Below are 21,629 nucleotides of genomic sequence, written 5' to 3'. Positions count from 1 at the left end.
TTGTAAGGTAAGAGGATAAATTCATTATTTTGCATATGGATGTCAAATGTATTTCTTTTATTTATTTATTTATTTATTTATTTATTTATTTATTTATTTATTTATGATAGTCACAGAGAGAGAGAGAGAGAGAGAGAGAGAGAGAGAGAGAGAGAGGCAGAGACATAGGCAGAGGGAGAAGCAGGCTCCATGCACCCGGAGCCTGACGTGGGATTCGATCCTGGGTCTCCAGGATTGCACCCTGGGCCAAAGGCAGGCGCTAAACCGCTGCGCCACCCAGGGATCCCTCAAATGTATTTCTTGAAGAGACAGCCCATTCCCTATTGAACTACCTTGGCATCTTTTTTTTTTTTTTTTTTTTTTTAGATTTTATTTATTTATTTATGAGAGACACACAGAGACAGAGAGGCAAAGACAGAGGCAGAGGCAGAAGCAGGCTCCATGCAGGGAGCCTGATGTGGGACCCGATCCTGGGTCTCCAGGATCACGCCCCAGGCTGAAGGCAGCACCAAACCACTGAACCACTGGGGCTGCCCTACCTTGGCATCTTTAATGGAAATCAATTGACCATAAATGTAAGGACTTATTTCTGTACCTTCTATTCTATTTCATTGATCTACATGGCTATAATTATGCCAATACTATTTAATAAATTTTGAAATTGGATATTGTAATTCTTCATACTCTGTTGGGTTTTGTTTGTTTCTTTCTTTTTTGATATTCTTGTTTCTATGTATGTGCTTCTTAAAGATTTTATTTATTTGACAGAGAGAGTACAAACAGGGAAAGCAGCAGAGGGAGAGGAAGAAGCAGACTGCCCGCTGAGCAGTGAGCCCAAAGCAGGGCTAGATCCCAGGATCTCAGAATCATGAACTGAGCCTCAGGTAGACACTTAAATCTCTGTATGTGCATTAGGACTGGCTTCTCGATTTCTACATAAAGTGTTTGTTTGGATTTTGTAGACAACTAATCCAGGGATCACACTGAATCTACAGGTCAGAGTTCTTATACTTTTCTAAAATATATTCCTAAGTATCATATTCTTTCTCATGTCATTATTAATGGAATTGTTTTCTCAAGTTTATTTTTAAATTGCTAATTTCTATTATATAAAAATGCAACTGATTTTTACATAGTGATCTTACATCTTGTGACCTTGTTACATTCAATAATTCTAGCATTATTTTTATTGTATATTCTTCAGCCTTTTCTATGTATACAATCATGTCATCTGTAAATATAGCTTTAAATTTCCCTTTCCAATTTATATGCCTTTAATTTTTCTTTCCTTATTACAATGGCTAACCTCTAGAACAATGTCAAATAAAAAAGACAAGAGTATATATCATTTTATTCTCAATCTTAATGGAAAATATTCAGTATTTTACCATAAATGTGGTGATAGCTGCAGGTTTTTCATAGATGCACTCCATTACATCAAGGAAGTGCCCCTCTATAGCTATTTCGTGGGACATCTATATCATGAATGGTGTTGTATCTTGTCAATTGCCTTTTCTTCATCTATTTTCATCATTTTTCCTTATTTTTAAAAGCTATTAAATAACAGAAAAAATATGGCATTTCTTGATTTGTGGTTCCTGACCAGATAATGTACCAGCCAGTGCTGTTGACTTGTCCACCTAGGCCAGTCCAAGATGCACAGAAGTTGTAACCAGCTGTGTGGAAGCCCTGTGATGAGTTAGCTGACCTGGTATGTAAAAGAAACAGGGCTCCAGGAATGGGAAGGGCCAGGTGCCATGGTTGGAGGATAGGCTATATAAGGAGTGCTCTTATGTGTGATTTATGTTCTCTCTCCTACTATTCTAATCAGCTTACTGCCACCTTTATGAAGCAGACAGATAGTTCTGGAGTTAAGAAACTAATGAAGTTATATTTTCACAGAATTTATCTAAGGAAAATAACTTCAAATCTAGTACTTTACACAATATTTTTGTATGATGACCATTTGATGTCCCAGGGTTGGCACTGAGTCTAGAGCATACTTTACAAATGGAGACTGTTGACTTGTCAAGTGCCCTGCATCTGACAGCCTTCTTTTGCTTTGGGCTTCACTCTAAGTTGGCAGCTATATGAACTCTATCAGTAATTACTTCTAACATAGATCCATTAATGAGGACTGTCACCTTTATTTTTGACAGATCATTTTTGTTTAGTATAGAATTCTTGATTCATAGATTTTTTTTTTTCTTTCAGCACTTCAAATCTGTTCTTCCATTGTTTTCTGGCTTCTTTTGTTTCTGATGAGAAGTCACCTGTTAATTTTATTGTGGTTTCCTTATATTATAATGAGTCATTATTCTCTTATTGCTTTAAAATTTCCTTGTCTTTGTCTTCTAACGTCTTGTCTTTGTCATGTTTTCATGTTTGATGATGATATATCTAGTTTTGGTTCTTATGTTTATTCCACTCAGGACTTACTGAGTTTCATTGATCTCTACATTAAATTTTTTTATACAATTCAGGAAGTTTTAGAAGTTGCTGCTTCTTCAAATATTTTTAATATATCCTTCTATTCCTCTTTTCTTTGTGTACTCCTAGCTATCTCAAGTTTCTGGGGCTCTGTTCATTTTTCTTCAAACTTTTTTTTCTTTCTGTTCCTCAGATTGGATAGTTTCCATTTCTTTTTTATAGTTTCTACTTCTTTATTGAGAGTCTCTATTTGTCGAGTCATTTTACTTTAAGGCTTTTAAATATATTTATGGTAGCTGTTTTGGATTGGTTGTCTATAAAATCCAATGAGTGGGACCACTCAACACGTCCATTGGCTACTTATTTTTCTGAATTTGGGATATGCTTTCCTGTTTTTTTGTTTTGTTTTTTATTTTGCAAGTCTCAAAATTTTTGGTTGAAAACTGAATTTTAGCTAAATATTATTGCAATATTGGATCATGTCTAGTTTTCCTCCTGAAAGGTTTTTTTGTTTGTTTGTTTTAATTCCTAGAAATTAGGCTTTAGGATTTGTTTCTCCTGAGCTGTGGGGCACTGATATCTCCGGTAAATTTTCCTATCCCATTTTTATTTTTAAACCTAATTTCTAAAAAGTTAATATACATATATATATAATAAGTATAAATTCTAATATTTTCTTACTACACCAGTGGCATGGAAAATGATTCTTGAAAAAGCAATCATATTGCTCATCTTCTTAAAGTTCTTCTCTTGCTCCCAATTTCACAGGAAGAACTAAGTTGAAGAATATAAGGCTTTGATTGGGGAGTGGGGAGGAATAGACACCACACTAAATAAAGCTCTTTTACTCAAATGAGACTGGCAATACTTGGAACTAGACAGATCATTCATTTTTTATAGTTTGACAGTTTTAGACTGTTACTCTTCATAGTTCAATAAGATGGTCATAATACGTGCTCTGTTTTCTTGTCATATACTATATTATTGTCATGAAACCTTTCTTATTGTAAGAAACAGAGCCTCACTAAAGGCAAAACAGGAAAAGTATATATTGGGGTGACTATAAGAAACAGCTCATGGAATACTAAAAAATGAAGTGTATTCTGGCTTTGTGGGGAGAATAGGAAAAACATCAGGGCCATGGCAGCAGTTCTCTCTGGCTCACTTGTTCTCTCAATTCTCAATTTCTAGGAGATGAATCTGATTGGCAGTATTATAGGTTATGGTCAATGGTCTGCAATGAATTGGTTAATTTTGAGTCAGGTCTCCCCTAGTTAAAACAATGGCCAGATGCTAGGTCTGAAGCTTGCAGGGCTGCATACTTCAAGTGTTGTGTATATGGGTACTTGGAAACATGTCTATTACACTCACCAGATGTTGGATGCCCTTATGATGTTATAAAGTTGTTACATTCTCATGACTCCACCGTGTTCCAAAAAACAGAGCAAATGGATGCTTTAGATGAAAAGAACAAAGCACAGAATTTTAACTCTGAATATGATAACTTTATGCCAAAGCACATACAGCCGGTCCTTCTCACATTGGTCCCTCACTCATAGAGGGGTAGTGATAGGTCCTCTTAGATGTAAGATCTAACTAAGGCTTTTCTCTCTTGGGAGGCTACATGGCGGAAACCTATACTCTGCTCTGCCATATGTTATCTCAATTTTCTACTTTGATATTCTAGTCCCGTCTTTTTGTAAGTACTTCTCAACATCACTGATTCTATGCTTTCAATGTTAGAAGTCAAATTCTTCCAAGGACTAAAAAAAGGATTAATGAGTGTTGGCTTTTCTTAGTAGAGGAGACAGTTTAGTAGTTCAAGGCACTATGGAGGATACAGTCATGACTATTCATGTATCCTACCTTCAAGGAGAGAAGGCTCACACACAAATGACTACACCACAGGATAGAGAGTGTTAAATGCCACCCTCTCCAGAGGTGTGGGTAAGGTCGGGAAATTTTCAGAAAAAGCTTCAGAGGTAACTATTGGGCTGTGCCTCTATTCAGAGAATGGTCTGGAGGTGGGACACAGGCCTGGAATTCTGAGCAGAACGATTATTAAGCTTTAGCAGCCATTCTCAGGACCAGTTTATTCCAGGGCTCTCTTTCCCTCACTTGCCACCAGCTTTTGTTTTAACATTCCTTTTTAAAACAAACAAAATGGGCAGTCCTGGTGGCTCAGGGGTTTAGCGCCACCTTCAGCCCAGGGTGTGATCCTGAAGACCCAGGTTCGAGTCCCACGTTGGGCTCCCTGCATGGAGCCTGCTTCTCCCTCTGCCTGTGTCTCTGCCTCTCTCTCTCTGTGTCTCTCATGAATAAATAAAATAAAATCTTTAAGAAAAATTAAAAATAAAAACAAACAAAAAAAGCAACTATCAATTAGTGTGTTTTTTGGAATTCTTGTATTCTCCCACCTTCTCCATAGGCTTCTAAGAATGAGAAAGGAGGCAGTGTTTCTGCTCTCCCCCTTTTCCTTGCGGCCTCTGCTATTATTTTTCAGGAATACTAATCATTATGAATTATTACGAAAACGACAAACATTGGAACATTACAAAGCATTCATAATCATTAAAGGTTCTGATCGCCTTCTTTCTAAGACGGTAACCAAAAAAAACAACATCCCTTTGACTTCTGCTGTTTACTTCTGTTCTAGAAGGTGGTGCTCACCAAAACTTGTCAGTCTTTTGAACTTTGCCCTAGGTCCCACAGACAGCCTCAGCAGAGCCCCCACTTCCGACGTCTACTTCTCAGAGTTAGACCCACCTACCAAGGTGGTAGGATAGCAGGTTAAATGCTTCCTCTTCTCAGGTTGTTCATTTGCATTTATATGGAACCTCAGAGTGGGAGACAATGGTTTCTACCCATCACTGGAAATCTGGAATTAAGGCATTGCAATTTGCAAATAAAAGGCCCTTTTGTAGGAGAGAACTTTACTAGTAAAATGAGTTAGGATTTTGAGGAGACAGTGCACAACAACCTTCAGAATTTTTTTTCCGGTTGTATCGAAGGTTACAAAATAAAAACCTTAAGAAATTCCTTCCAGGCTCTTTTTTGGTGTAAAGAGAAGCCAAAAGATAGAGAGGGAGGTAGACTGGAAGGAGTGTGGTTTCACAAAGGGTCAGATATATGTCTCCCATCCAACTTCTAACCAGGCCCAACCCTGCTTAGCTTCCAAGATCAGTCGAGATCAGGCGCGTTCAGGGTGGTATGGCGGTAGACAGGGCCAGATATATGTAAGGAAGGTGTAGAGAAAAAAATTTTTGAGAAGAAAATAATATATAATCTAAGAGAGAAATTATAATCAATGGAGGGGAATCCTGAGGTGGGAACATGGCCCACGTTTAGGAGTAGAAATGGAGTATGAGTTTAGAACAGAGAGTGGCACCCCTCCTCGATCAGGACTGAAGTAAGTGATCAGGTGTAAAAACTGAGACAGGTTTAGGAAAGTTAAATAGAGAAACCTCATCATGGATGCCTCCATCAAGTACGTGGCAAGATCATTTCCAGAACTAGAAGAAGACAAAGTACAGTGGGGGCTGGAAGAGAGCAGAACTAGGACAGGTTTGGGAGAAGTGCCCTGGATAATCACCCTCCTGATGAGGAAAGGAATTTAGAGAATCAGTGAAGACCCAGCCAAGTCTGGATAGCATAGACTTTTACTGGAACAAAGTGATTTCTTGGTCTTATACAGGAATGCTTGTTAGTACAGGAGCAGGTTCAAAAGAAATCTTTCAGCTGTGTATAAGAATTAAGAAAAATAATAATGATGATGTTGAATGGCAACATTTTAGGGGACTTTATTCATGGTAGATTCCAGTAACATTTTAATCATTATAAACATGAAATACACACTATCAAAATAATCATCACGCACGTGATCTGAGAAAAATACAAAAGGATCATTGGAGTAAAAAAGAATTCTTGCTTTTTTCTTTCCATGCTGGCCTAAGGCAAGAATAAAGGAAATATCAGTGTTATTCATTCCATTAGGCACATCTTCTATTCATTCAGTATTATTAAATATTTTTTAAAAACAAATCCTTGGCATTTTCTTAGAACATTAAAAAATAAGTCATAAAAACTTGCATTTTACTTTTTCTGTTCTCAAAAAACAAACACACAAACACAAAAGCCAGAAATGAAAAGCATGATGAGCAAACTTCCATGATGGCAAGACATGAGACAGGCACGCACTAAAGGTCTCCGCTGCTTCCCTCCCAATTCTGGAAATAGGAGGATTTCTGCATAGGATCACCAACAAAGTTTAAATTTTACTACAAATTCTAAGAGATGTTTTCCCAATCAATGCACCATATTAACAAGTCTTACCTATTTTTGTAATTTTCAATTATAATAAGACAAAAGCTAATAGCAAAGCATATTATTCAACTTAAAATTCTGCTCTCCCCCTTTTCCTTGCGGCCTCTGCTATTATTTTTCAGGAATACTAATCATTATGAATTATTATGAAAACGACAAACATTGGAACATTACAAAGCATTCATAATCATTAAAGATTCTGATCGCCTTCTTTCTAAGACGGTAACCAAAAAAAACATCCAAAAAAATTCAGGACAGTAGTTAGACATAATGTAGCTTGCACACACATTCATTTGTTTCTCACAATAAATATTTATAATTTCCAAAATCCTATCAGCTTTTTCACAAAATATGGTCCCTCCAACTTGAGGGGTGGTAGCATAAACATGGTCTTATGTCTTAACTGACATGCCAAAATCACCAAAAGAAGGAACTTAAGAATGTCAGTGGCTACATGACAGAGCAGTATCACGCTTAAAGCCTAATATTTTCATGTCGACTCACCTGAATAGCCAGTATCTAAATATGAAAGTTGTTTACATAAAACAACTGTTTTGACAAACTAGCACAAAGTGACTAAATGAAAGCAAAGAACTTGTGATTAAAGCTCAAGATCTTTCTGTGTACTGATTGCACGTCTCAGTTCACTTAACAAATTCGAGGTAAACTGGAAAATACCCAGAAAACAGCATCTATCAACTGTAATCTATTCCCTCTGCTCTCTGAGATCATCAAAAGGCATGGAGAACTGACTTTGTCACCTGTCTTTCCCCACTCTGTAGACTCTTAGGGGAAAGAGCGTGCACCTGCCAGGCTCCCGGAGCAGAATGTACACACAGGTGGGTCTTTAATAAATATCCTTCCATGGAGAGATTAGAGGTTTGCTTGGAGAAGCGGGGAGCACGCTATCTTACGTGACGACTCAATGTCAGCCTGCTTCCTTGCCAAAATATCATTTAAAGGAAATATTGTTTGAGTCTCCTTCGGGTGGGGCTTTAAGTTTTTAGACCCAACATTTTGAGGCAAGGTCTGCCTCAGGGAAAGAGGGGTGCTTGGATGCTGACCAAGTAGAATTCAGGTGGGTCAGTGACGTCAGGAAGAAGCAGCGAGTTGATGGGTAGGGTGCAAACTCACCTGGAGTAGCCGAAACTGCACACAGGTCAAAGGTCAAAGTCTCGGGGGCTCCCGGAGGCAAGAAAAGTGAAATGCCCACTCCTAGGCTCTCCAGGGTTCCTACAAAGGCTCAGCGGTCGCTGCCTTGGAGGTGAGGCGAGGAACGCACCCTACGTGCACAGCTGGGCTTGCCAGGAAGCCGAAGCCCCAGCTGCCTCGGGCTCCCGCGCCTGCTCCCGGGAACCCCCGCCCCTCCTCCCTGCGCCCCCGCCCGCCCCCAAACCCCAGGCACCTTCAGCCTCCCTCCCCGCCTCCTTCGGGCCCTCTCGCTCTTAACAGCATCGGTCTCTATGGCGACCTGAAACCGCGGCTCTCATTGGCTCGTTCAACGTGAGGGCCGGGCCAATGGGGAGGGCCGGCCTGTCGCGCCCGGCCAATGGGCTGCGCGGGGGGCGGGGCGGGGACGGCGGCGTGCTGACGTTCCCGGGAGCCCGGGGCGGGCTGGGCGCGCGCGCTGGCGGCCGGGCGGGCGGCGGCGGCGGCCTCTGGGCAGCAGAGGGGGCTCCGGCGCTGGGTCCGGGTCGACGCCGGCCGCGCAGGCGGCGCCATGGGCACCGGCTAGAGGGGCCCGCGGGCCGCCGCCGCCGCGGGGGTGGTGGGAGAGCCGCTCCGGGGGCGGGGGCGGGCGGGGGAGGGGGGGCGGGCCGCCGCTGGGCCGCGGCACTTTTCTAATTTCCTCGGGTGCCGCAGCGGCGACCCCTCGGCGCGGATGTCCCCGGGCCCGCGAGCGACGGCGGGCGCAGCCTAACCGGGAAAGTAAGTGTGCGGCTCCGGGGGGCGGGCTCGGGGGGCGGGGGAGGCGCGCCGCTCCGGGCCCCAGACCCAGACCCCGGCCCCAGACCCCGGCCCTGGCGCCCGCGCCCGAGCCGGAGCCCGAGCCCGAGCCGGCCGTGCGGGGCGCGGGAGTCGGCGCCCCGCTCCCGCCCTCCGTCCCAGCGCCCCGCGGCCGCCCGGCTTCCCCGCCCCGCCGCGTGCTCCTGCCCGCACTCGCCTGCCGACGCCCCTCCCCCCGGCGGCGCACAAGTTTCCCCCGCATTGCTCTCCCCGGAGCCCCCCGCCCCGCGCCGGAGCCCCCCGGACGGCTGCCCGCGGCGGGCCCGCGCCCCCAGCGCTCGGGGCGGCGTGTCGGGCCCTCGGGCCGCTCTCCTGCCTCCCACGCCCGGGTTGCCTGCCCCGGTTGCCCCCGAGCCCCGCGCTCCCGCGGGGCTGCCCACCTACCGCCCAGGCCGGCGCGCCCCGCGCCCTCGGCGGCGCAGCCCCCGCTCCCCCCGTCGCGGCCCCCAGCCCGGGGCTTCCCCGGTGCCGCCCTGCGCCTGCCAGGAGTTGAAGCGGAGCTGCGGCGCCCCCAGCCCGGGCGGCTCCGGGGTCCCCCCCCCCCCGGCCGGGAAGCGAGGGCTGGAGCGGCGGGGCCGGGACTCGGCGCGGCTGAGTGCGACAGCGGCGGGCGCGGGCAGGGGAGGCGCCGCGGCCGCCCGGGGCGCAGCGATAGGCAGGTGTGTGTGCCCGGGGGAAGGGGGGGCGCGCGGCGGGCTCGTCGGCTGGCGACAGATTGTGCAGGAATGCGAGGAATGCACCAGGGGCATAGTCCGGGCGGCCCGCCGCCGCTGCACTAGCGCTTTCCCGGCCCGGCTCCCGCCGCGCAGCCCGAGGTCGCCGGAGCATCCTCGGAGCTGGTGAGCGAAGCTGCGCTCCCCGCTCCCCGCGCCTCGCTCCTCGCTCCCTGCGGCAGGCGGCGGCGGAGGGGAAGCGCGGCGGCTGCGTTGGGCTTCCGCTAGCCTCCAGCCTGGGTTTTGCTGCATTGGTCTCCAGGACCGGGGTTTTGAGGCGGAGGGTGGTGTAGCCAAGGTTATTCATCATTGCGCAAGGTTCTTGGCAAGTTTGGTTTGCAAGGTTTGAATAGAGCCTGGTTTTTACGAGGGTTTTTTGAAAATCTGCAGGAAAGGTGCCCAAGGTTCTTGGAGTAATGAGCTTGCAGCCAACGCATTTTAGCTCTAGCAAAAATGTCTGTTAATGCTCATGGGCAGGCATGTATTGCAAGAGAACTCGAATGCATCACTTTGCTGTCATAAGAATTGTAATTTTTTTTCTCGTCATTCTGGGTTGTGTTTAGACCTCTTATAACACATAATGAATAGAAACAGAGAAGCAGTGTTTGGTCAGCGATGGGACAGATAGAACTGTCTGGTACAGTTAAATTCGGGGCGTGTCAGTTACCACTGGAAGTAACACGGGGACAACACAATCATGTCTATTTCAAGATGTGATTTATTAGTTGAGGTCGTCGTTCTTTTTGTTACCGAGTTTGACTGAAAAACATAAATAGAACCCTCCAACTTTTAAAGAATTGTAGTCATGTATAAAAATCATAATGATGCATATATATTTTTTGGTCGAATTTTATTTTCTTTAATGAAGAAAAGCAGATTTTTGACAGTGCTTTTCTAGAATTGGGCTTAGATTATTTTATTTTAAAAGGGGAAGTAGAAGACAGCTTCTCTTCTTGAATGCAGTATATTGCTATAGAAGTATCTTCTTGTGCCTGTGAAACAGTTATGGAAATGGTAACATGAAAATGAGAACAACTGATGTCCAAAATAACATTTCTGGATGTTGAAAAGCATACTATGTGTGCCTTTCTTTGACACAGTTTGCTTTGGAGGTTGAGTTTACTATAAGCCTCTCCACACTTGGTTATTTTGTATCAGATTCAGGAAAATAATAAGTTGATTGTTTAGCTGTCTTCCAGTACCTACTTTGTGTGGAGCAAATGCATTGAATAGTATAAGATGAGAACCTTTTAGTTAGGACTCAACAGAAAGGAAAGATAGAAGGGGGGGGGGACCCAAAACTTTGCACCTGGAAACGTTGCGTCTTTTGCCTGCCACATTGTTTTTTAGGTATGTCCTTAATCTGTGGATCTTTTAATTTAGAGGCTTAACTCTAAATTAGTATCACTGTATTGGATATTGGGAAGTGTTTATAGATGCCAACAGGAAACTTGTTATGTAACAATATCATATTACAACAGAGTAGAGCACCTGCTTATTTGATTTGATGTGAAGATTAGAAAGTAAAAGCACTTTCAGTGTCTCTGCTACATTAGAAATTGAAACAACTGGTCTAAGTGTATAGGTAATGTATATACATGATTGGCTGTACAAATAGTTTTACTTGCTTCAAGTAAAGGTAGGCTTTTAGTTAGAAATATATTTTAGTTGTTATAGATATTTGAAGGGAAGTTTCAAAAATAGTGATCATTCACAATCAATAACTGTGTTTTGGCCAAAGTCTATTCCCTCACCAACCCCCACTATTACATAAGAAGAAGGAGCTGCATTTCACGTATTGTATGTTATGCTGAAGATTCCAAAGATTGTGGAACTAAGTGTCTAGTTACCTTAATTCTTACCTATGCTATTTTGAAGGGAGATAGTGGAATAGGATAGTGATGGAAAGCATAAGGAGAAGGTAAGCAGAAAATAGGAGCAGCTGGCATTCATCCTGAAAAAAAAAAAAAAATGTTAATGCTGCATTTACAAGCTGAATGAGCCAAATCTACTTCTGTAATTCTGATATATTTTGACTTAAAAAAAACTATTCCCAAACTCAATTTAATAAAGACTTTAGCAGTTGTATGACCTTGAGTATTTGAATTAAGTGTATATTAAGTCAGAATTGCAGTCTTTTTCCTTTTTCTATACAAATTGGGAAAGTAAATTTAAAACTTTTAAATTCACTTAATTAAAAAATTCAGTTATTGATAATTTAAAAATTGAATTATTTCCTTATTGTTGGTTAAGAATTGATTTGAATAGAGAATTTTTATATCCTAGAAGATGCAAATCACTTGGGAAATCCAGTCTCTCACCTGACCACTCCAAAATATTAAGATATTTTGATAATGCTCTATAATCTATTGTTTTTTTTCTATTTCAATTAAAAGATAAATCCCTAATTTGCTTAATTCTAAAATGGAATCATAATAATGAAGTCATATCTTCATTATTAACTGAAAGATAAAAGGTTATTCTAGGGTTATTCTAGGGCATTAACATTCATGGAATTGTATGTCACTTTGGGAAGTTGCCTTCGCGCCTTCAGTGTACTGGGAGATAATTACTTCTTAAGTGTTAAATGGTTTTGTAGTGCCTTTCCTGCACTGAAGGGGGAAGAAGAATCTGATACAGAACACCAGTGGACTGGTTATGTTTGGAAAATTAGGTAACTATTTCATGCCCAAACTGTAACTACATATAGTTGCAGAGAGAGAGAAAGTAAAACTTTAAGCATAACTGGATGTAAGGCTTCATAAACTACCAGTAAGTGGTGATATCAGTCAACAGGTCAATTTGACACCCAGCTGTAAGAAAAACACGCTTCTTTTAGGATAAGGAGATATGACCCTAGCTCACAAAGATCAATAATTCATGTGCTTGCTGGTTTCAGTTGAGAAGTTGTATGACATTCAAATGTTGCTTACATTATCACTTTAATAATTCAGTGGAATTATCTTCATCTTTTGGGGACTATGTTATAACTAAATTGAGGATATTACATGATGGTGCTCTTCAGTTTGCTGCAGGCATTCTGTTTGTCATTCGTCTAAGTTTTCTTTTTATAATTTAGATTTACTTTTATTTGGTACACTAATATATGTTAGCTGCATTCTTGATCATTTTATTATTCATAGTCTTGATAATATAGTTTATTGTGATTAATACATAATGATTCACTGCAGATGATAAAATGTCATTAGACTGTAAATGTTTAATACTATAAAATATATAAATTAAAACATGGAAATGTCTGAATTATTTTAAGTCATGTCATTGTGAAACATTTTTCTTGAACTGAAAAATGCCTCCCAATTGGGTAGATGCCAGTCCCTGCAGACAGATAGTATATCATATAGCCCTCATAAAGTCTAGAACTCCCAAATGAGAGGTGGAGAGGGAGAGGGCAAGTGAATCAATAACCCTCTTTCTTCAACAGCCACGGCATGTTTGACTTCTATAATTATTGTCTGTGTTAAATATAAATTTAAATATAAATTTAAGGGAGTTGTAAATATGCAAGGAAGTCTATTCTGTTCTTACCTAATATGGATTCTCTCCCTTACCTCCCTCCCCCCCAAAACACACACACCACCACCCAATGCATCTGTCTGTTTGGAGAGGCAGAGAAAGTTCCACTTTCCACTTTATATAGAATTTGGTGCTTAGTATTCCAAGTTGAATTTAGAGTGGATGTGAGTTTTTGTCATAAAAGTGGTATTATATATGAAACTTAGGTAAGATGTGTAGTTGAAGAGGGGTTATCAAAGTACTCTATAGAATTTGGGGGCCTGGCCTGTTTTTCAGAGACACCCACGACTGACTTACAAATAGACTTTTAAAACATTGAGTAAGTGGTGTCTGAAATTCTAAGCCATTGTAAGCTCTCTCTTAAATTGCAAACATGAGGGGGAGGTGAAAAGCACCCTACTCCAGAAATTAGGAGATTTAAATCTAATGGCGATTAAACCATTTAAGAACATTCAGGTTTATAGCCTCCTCCTTTTGAAAATGCAGTGTTTGGATTGCATTGATACATTCAGCTCAAGATTTCCAAAGTCCTCAGTATTTTTTTGTTGTTGTTATTTTGTTTTCTATGAAAAGGTTTCCTAAGCATTTGTTTATATACTCAGTCCTGTTTCTCCTCCTATTGCAAATCATATCAGCAAGGAAGTTGAGGTTCTCTTTTGAGACTTTTGAATTTCCATCGTGTTCATCTTAAATTGTTTTGTTTTCCTTTTTTAAAGATACCATTTTGGGGAGGTGAGGAGAAAAAGTATACAATGTTTTCAAGGTATTGGCCGTCTACCCTCACCCCTCATCCAGAATTCACCGTGGTAGTTTAGGCCAGAAAAAGTCCCTGGGCTTTCATCTTGACACCAAGTGAAATACATCAAAAGTGTCATTAAGGAAGTGAGTGAGGTATCTGGTTAGTAGCCAGACTGTCATAGGTGAGTTCTGTTTGCTAAGTGTGTGATTTGGTAAATTATTTATCTCTCTGGATCTTGTTTTACTCATTTATAAAACAAAATAATAAAAACATCTACTTCAAATGGTGGTTGTGAGGATTAAATGAGTTAATACATGTAAAACACTGCAAGCTCCAGGGCAGCCAGTACCTTTAAGTCATTATTTTTGAATTGCGATGTTTAATGATACTTTCTTTTTTTTTAGGATTTATTTATTTATTTTTAGAGAGGGGAGTATGAAGGAGAGGGGGATAGAGAATCTCAAGCAGACTCCCCACTAAGCACAGAGCCCAAGGCCAGGCTGGATTCTAGGACCGTAAAATCATGACGTGAGCCTAAAGGAAGAGTCAGACACTCAACCAAATTGAGCCACCCAGGTGGCCCCTTAATAATATTTTTGTAGCATCTACCATATATTGGGCAAATTATTGACTTGCTTTCACCTTAGTCAACATAATTATGAATCTAAACACTATTTCAGGAAAGAAATAAGCTTCTAAAGAGAAATAATGAGCTTGGTAATTTGCAAGAGATTGCTCATAAGGAAGAGAATCCAGCAAAATAAATCAAAGAAGGGCCCTTTTAAAATAGGGAACTTAATACTTTTTTTCAGGTAGGCAATACGTAGAGGCATGTAAAACACCACTATCCAATGCGTGTAAAAAGTTTGGTTAAACATTTCTTAATACACTCATGTTTAAAAGGTAAAGTCTGATAGTATTATATTGCAGGGGTCAGAGTGAAAATACTTGCAAAATGTAAAACATATCTTTTAAATATGTATATAACTATGGCATTTGTAATTCTAGTCATTTTATGCAATGTCTTGCTTGTCAATACATGAAGAAAGTGCTAGTGTTAATCATTTATGGGCTAATATGCAGATTGTAAGTTAACTCTTTAAGCTGCCTTTTCTGTCCAGAATTGATCACACTTGAAATTGGTAGCAAACTGCCAAAGCAAGAAGGACTAGAAGAGAAGTTTGGAAGATAATTGATGTAATAAACCCAACAGTCAGACAAATGGTTTAAGAGATATGAAGAGTCTCTAGTTCTAGACCTAGCTGTACTACTAAGCTGTGTGTGTCCCATGAGTAAGTCATTTAACTCCTGGGCTCTAGTTTTCTCATGTGTAAAATGAGGGAGTTGGACTAGATGCTCTCTAGAGCCCTACTACTTATATTTCACTACTCTTAGAATATTACACATTCCAGTCCATTTCATTTTTTCCCTCAGCAGTAATGGAGACCACCTTCTCAAGAGTTTATTACAATTTACTCTTTGGGATAAGGGGAGAAACTTGAAGTTGTATACCTGAAATACTCATAAAAATGTGTTGTGGCTAGACAGGTATTTGACCCCATACTGGCTGAATTAGTAGCTAACCTCTAATATTTGTTAAGTCAGTCTCCTGTGTACTTTTGAGGCTTAGCCTCTAATTGAGACTAAATTTTCTGGAAGTGGGATAAAAATAGGGGATTTAGGTAGTGGTTAGAGGGACTAGTCTTGTTAAAATGAGAAAAACACTTACTTGCTTTGGTTTGATTTATTCTCAAAGAAATTAACTGAGACAGAGTTGTTCCTCTGAAAGCATCTTGCTTTTCCATGAATACTTTATGTGTGTGGCCTAAGAACTCACTAATTTGTGTATCATTATAGAATATAGGTATCTTTCATTTAGTTCTAATTTTTGCACATAGACAATGTACCATTGTTCACAAACTGGTGGATCTCAACAGAATGATACTGTACTTGATTGAATTTGTGCTCCTGGGCTCGAGGGTCTTCCTTTTTGCTTTTTTTAAAACAATCGAAAACTCCATTAAGGAGAGCTGCTCTAGATCCTGCTCCCCTACAAAGGGGAGAAAAAAAATCCTTATAGAACTTATAAATGTATATGTTCCCCATAAATAGTAGTTTAAAAATAATTGGGATTGACTATTTTTCTTTGCTAATCCAGTAAGTACATTATTTTCAAAAGGAGAGTCAGTTATACTACTAATGCATGCAATATTAAATTAATTTTCAATGTCATGATCAAAGTAAACACTTGAATAGGCTTTTCAGCTTCCATACCTTCACGAGAATTAGAAACACTCACGTAAAATGGAAACCAGTAATAACCACTTTGAAGTGAAGTGCATCATATTTTCTGACACCTGTACCCTAGATTGAATAGGAAAAAAGTACTGATCTAGTTAGAAGTAACTTGTTATTCTTGAGTACCACCAGGAGTCCAAGCAAGGGGACTGAACACAATTAGTGCTTCATTTATTTACTGGAGCCCTAATGTGTGTGAAGTATTGTGTTCTGTTTTGGAAACTTCTTATTTAAAAAGATACAGGATTCATTTTCACTCCATTCAAGCAACTTTCATTAGTTCCCTACTCTGTATCTTCAAACTTTGCTAGGCCTCATGGCCAAATAATGATTTCCCCCAGGAGTTTTACAGTCTGTGTTGGATTCAGTATTGAGAGTCTCCATCTTGAAGGAATCTGTGATTGATTTTACAATGTAGTTGGGAAAGATAAGATACATGAACTGGAAAAAAGGTGTCCTAGAAAACTTTGGTATATAAATAAACATGCAGAATTTTTCTGTGTTAGGAATGAGCTGTAAAATGACTTTGTATTAACAAGGTTTTAGCTAAATCTCCTTTTTAGGTATGTGTTACTTGATAGGTGCTGCATTAACCACTGTCAGTGGCTTTCTTTGGAAGAAAAGACCTTCATCTGAAAAAGTGCTCCCTTGCCAATAATAAGAGAGCTTTCAGAAAAGATTTTAATCATGAACCTGATTATTTTAGTTATATTTCTTGGAATACTTTACCACATAGCCTATATAAAATAATTGATTACAGTGAAAATGAATTATTTATGAAATACCATAATTTATTCTTCAAGACTTGCATTTTAAGGAAGTTCTTATTTTCATACAGTAGTACTTTGGTTTGTTGTGCTTTGTGTTCTTCTTTATTCTTTATGCAATTTGTGTGCCTTTATAAGTCCAAACTTATTATCTATTATTGAAAATATTCCCTTCCGTTGGTATGAATAAACAGAAGAATGTTTTGAAAATCTCTTGTGACATCTGCTAGAATAAATAGTCTCATTGAATCTTACCTTGAATTTCAGACTGATGCACTGATGGGAATTTTCCACTTATTGTCAATTTGTCAATGACTGAATAAGCAGAAAAGTCAGTTTTTCTTAAAGCACTGAAAAAGGAATCAGAAAACTCAGTTGGACTTGCACAAGAACTGCTATTATTTTGAGACCTGTGACAAAAAACTCATCTGTTAAATGTCTAATTCATACTGTCAGCAGATGAAAAATATATGTTGGTCTGAAATCTTTGGACAGTATATTGGCAGGTGTCAGTCTTCAGAAATATTGTTTGTGGGTCATTTGGAGCTCTGAACACAGTTTTCCATAGAAGCAACATAAATCCAGAAATTCACCATCCTAAATGTAACTGGAATGTATTAGTTCCAGGTTCCCATCCTCTTCCTTTTCCTTTGAGCTATTCAACAGCAGGGACTTTGTCTTTTTGTGTCTCTAGCCTTTCTAGATACCTTATATGAATAAATTAGTTTTTTAAAAAATATTTTTATTTGGGCATAGCTGACACAATATTACATTAGTTTCAGTTGTACACCATGGTGATTCAACTTGTCTATATGTTATGCTATGCTGACCTCAAATGTAGCTATGATCTGTCACCATGCTTTGCTATTGTAGTATCACGGACTTTATTCCGTATGCTGTGCCTTTTGTTCCCATGATTTAACTCATTCCATAACTGGGAGACTGTATCTCCCTCTCTCCTTCACTCTTGTTGCCCATTGCCCCCCTCCTTTCTGGCAACCATCGGTGTGTTCTCTGTATTTATAGGTCTGATTCTGCTCTTTGTTTCTTCTTCTCCTTCTTCTTCCTTCTCTTCTTTTTCTTCCTCCTCCTCCTCCTCCTCCTTTGATTCCATATAGGAGTGAAATCATGGTCTTTGTCTGTCTCGGTCTGACTTCTTTCACTCAACATGATACCTCTAGATGGATCCGTGTTTCTGCAAATGGCAAGACCTCATCCTTTTTTAAGACTATGAAATATGTCATATATATCACATCTGCTTTATCCATTCATCTATTGATAGACACTTGGATTGCTTCCATATCTTGGCTGTTGTAAATAATGCTGCAGTGAGCATAGAGGTGCATATATCTATGAAGTAGTGTTTTCATTTTCTTTATATAAATACCTAGTGGAGGAATTCCTGGATCATGTGGTATTTCTATTTTTAATTTTTGAGAAACCTCCATACTGTTGTCCACAGCAGCTGTACCAACTTACATTCCTACCAACAGTGCTTGAGAGTTCCTTTTTCTCTACATCCTCACCAATACTTGTTATTTCTTGTCATTCTGATGTTAGCCATTCTAACTGATGTAAGGTGATAATCTCATTGTGATTTTGATTTGCATTTCCCTGATGCTGAGTGATGTTGAGCATCTTTTCACATTTCTGTTGGCCATCTGGATGACTTCTTTGGAAAAGATCTATTGAGATACTCTGCCCCCCCCTTTTTTTTAAATCAGATTGTTTTTTTTTGGTGTTGAGTTGTATGAGTTTATATATTTTGGACATTAACCCCTTATGAGATATATCTTTTGCAAATGTCTTTTCCCATGAATGAATGAGTTTTAAATTACAATTTTTTTTAAGATTTTTATTTATTTATTCATGAGAGACACAGAGAGAGAGAGAGAGATAGAGAGGCAGAGACATAGGCAGAGGGAGAAGCAGGCTCCATGGAGGGAACCCGATGCGGGACTCGATCCCTGGTCCCCAGGATCATGCCCTTGGCTGAAGGCGGCGCTAACCATTGAGCCACCTGGGCTGCCCAAATTACAATTTTGGAATACCTTCACCTACTACTCTTGGGTAAACTTCTGTATGCAATCCTCTTTCCTTTTATAAACTGTTTGTCTTAGACCCTCAGAACTGTTTATCATGCATATTTCAATGGGAAAAGTGCATTTGCTTTTTAAAAATTACCTTTGTAATACAACTTTCTAGGTAAATAATTCATTATGGCAAATTCCTTATTAAAAACCATCAATTAGAAGATTTGAAAGAGATTGATTCATATTCATATTAATTGCCTGGATTATACCCATAGTGACATGAATTTTTACATAGTGGTCTTTCTCAAACTATTCATATGCAGCCATCGAAGCACCAAGACCAGCTTGGTCAGGCTTTGGCAGTATGACTTTGGGCAAACTTTCCATCTCCTTGTCTTTTGTGAATTAATAATAACTTTTACATACTGAACTTATGAATTGAGGTCAAAAGTATATGTAATTTTAAAAAAAGTATATGTAATTTTAAACATGAAGTTTTTCAAAGGAAAAAATATTACTAAAATGGTATAATTCATGCTATAAAACTATATAAACATTAGAAGTATTAAAACAGGAGATTTCATAGCTTGTTTTAGCCCAGTGGGAGCCACAAACTTTTGTTTCATTTTAATAGTGTAGTTAGAAATATTCTTATACATTTTGGTGGTGCTTTCCCCAACTTGAAGTAATCACAGTGGTAAAATTTGAATAAATAGTAATTTAAAATTAAGTTTTATTTGTGAGATTATTATGAATTTATATGTGGTTTTAAGAAACAGTAAGGAGATCCTGTATACCCTTAACCTAGTTTACCCCAGTAGTAACATTTTGTAGAACTATAGTACAGTGTCACAACTAGGATACTGACATGGATACAGTCACAATACAGAACATTTCCATCACTACAAGCATCCCCCATGTTGCCGTTTTACAGCCAGGCCCTTACTTCTCTTTCACTCACACCCCTTCCTTAAAGTCTAGCGACAACTAATTGTCCTCCATTTTTATAACTTGTCATTTTAAGAATGTTATATACATAGAATAATATAGTATGTAACTTTGGGTTTTTTTTTTTTTTGCCTATTTTTTGTTTTTACTCTGCAAAGTTCTTTAGAGATTCATTCAGGTTGTTACATGTATGAGTATCTCTTCTGTTTTATTGCTTTGTAGTACATAATATGGATGTACCACAGTTTGTTTAATCATTCACCTGTGGAGGACATCTGGGTCATTTTTAATTTATAATAATTTTCAGTTTACAAATATAGCTGCTACAAATGTCTGTGTCCAGCTTTCTGTGTTACCATAAGCTTAGATTTCTTTGAGGGAGAGAGATATCCAGGAATGCAAGTGCTGGATTGAGTTACAATTTTTTTTTAAGATTTTATTTTTAAGTAATCTCTACACCCAACATGGGGCTCAAATTCACAACCCTGAGATCACAAGTCACAATCTCCACTGACTGAGCCAATCAGGTGCCCCTAATTATAATTTTTTTAAAGCTTTCTGTAATTATATATCGAAATACATCAAAACTCAGTAATTTAAAAGATAAATTATAAAAACATCTATAAAATATACAGCTTGTTTATTAAATATATATAAATTATTTTGTTACTGATTATTTGTTACTGAATAAACTCCTATGAGTTTATTTTATTTTTAGGAAAACTCCATTCATTTTAAGTGGAAATCATGAAGTTGCTTTGTAGCAACTTCAGTGTTTCTGTTTTTCTGTTTTGTTTTAGGGAGCAGGTGTATTCAATTTCTGATAATACTATTTTTAATTTTTTTTTAATTTTTTTTTATTTATTTATGATAGTCACAGAGAGAGAGAGAGAGGCAGAGACACAGGCAGAGGGAGAAGCAGGCTCCATGCACCGGGAGCCCGACGTGGGATTCGATCCGGGGTCTCCATGATCGCGCCTTGGGCCAAAGGCAGGCGCCAAACCACTGCGCCACCCAGGGATCCCTGATAATACTATTTTTAAATGCAGTTTTTAACATTCAATTTTTTTCTGAATTTCATCTATGTAGGATGTGAGTAATCATAGGTAATATTCCTTCAAAAAAGATGTTTTTTTGTGTACCAGTGAGGACAGCAGTATCCTTGTGTGATTGGAATTGATCCAGTTCTCAGGTAGAAGATAATAAGCATACCTGGTATTTTTAAAGGCAGGGATTCTTTCTTTACTAGAAAAGAAGGCATGTTTTTTTAAAGCACAATTCTCTCACTTTCTCCCCTTTTTTCCCCACTGTCTGCTTTTTGCATGATTATATACAGTTTCTGCCAGAGAAAAATGTTGAAATTGTGTCTGGCCCAAATAAAGTCTTTACTATTGATAATTTGATTTTTTGAATTAATGTCCTTTCTACCTGGAATGTCAAATATGTTTCCTTTTTAAAAAATACTACCAGATAATTTAGTTTTATATAATTTTCTATATTATATATTTAGTTTAATATTTTTATCAATGCTTTTAGCATTCAGAGTCTTCTGATATCATAGCTGGGAACATAACTAATGACCACTATCAGTCCTAAAATACAACTTATACAGTACCATTTTTTTAACACTGTGCTTTTAAAGATTTGACCCTTTCTCTGTACTTGAACGGTATAACCTCAGTGCCCTTTAATTTCCCAGTATGATCTTCCCAACAATTTGTGTATTTCCCGAAGGTTTTTCTCTAGGTAACTAGTATGCCCTTCTCTGCCGAGTGACCCCGTGGTTTTCTTTCTTCGAGGTCTCAGTGACCCTTCCTTAGTGAAGCCACCTTTG

The 21,629-nt window shown here is 39.5% G+C and overlaps 2 protein-coding genes across 7 annotated transcripts in view; one reads left to right on the top strand and one right to left on the bottom strand.

Annotated features, from left to right (window-relative positions):
* The window catches only part of CCDC148 (coiled-coil domain containing 148), a 233,757-nt gene extending 225,732 nt beyond the window's left edge, over positions 1–8,025 (bottom strand). The window contains exon 1 of the mRNA XM_055307649.1: positions 7,888–8,025. The gene's annotated coding sequence lies outside the window, so the exon portion shown is untranslated. The remainder of the gene's footprint in view (positions 1–7,887) is intronic.
* A 524-nt stretch (positions 8,026–8,549) lies between these two features.
* PKP4 (plakophilin 4) overlaps positions 8,550–21,629 on the top strand; it is a 234,776-nt gene continuing 221,696 nt past the window's right edge. For all 6 annotated transcript variants that reach the window (XM_055307842.1, XM_055307841.1, XM_055307844.1 and 3 more), the window contains exon 1: positions 8,550–8,682. The gene's annotated coding sequence lies outside the window, so the exon portion shown is untranslated. The remainder of the gene's footprint in view (positions 8,683–21,629) is intronic.

This window comes from Nyctereutes procyonoides, unplaced genomic scaffold (assembly GCF_905146905.1).
Source record: "Nyctereutes procyonoides isolate TBG_1078 unplaced genomic scaffold, NYPRO_anot_genome, whole genome shotgun sequence".
NCBI classification, from domain to species: Eukaryota; Metazoa; Chordata; class Mammalia; order Carnivora; family Canidae; genus Nyctereutes; species Nyctereutes procyonoides.
This window is presented reverse-complemented; position numbering and strand designations above follow the sequence as displayed.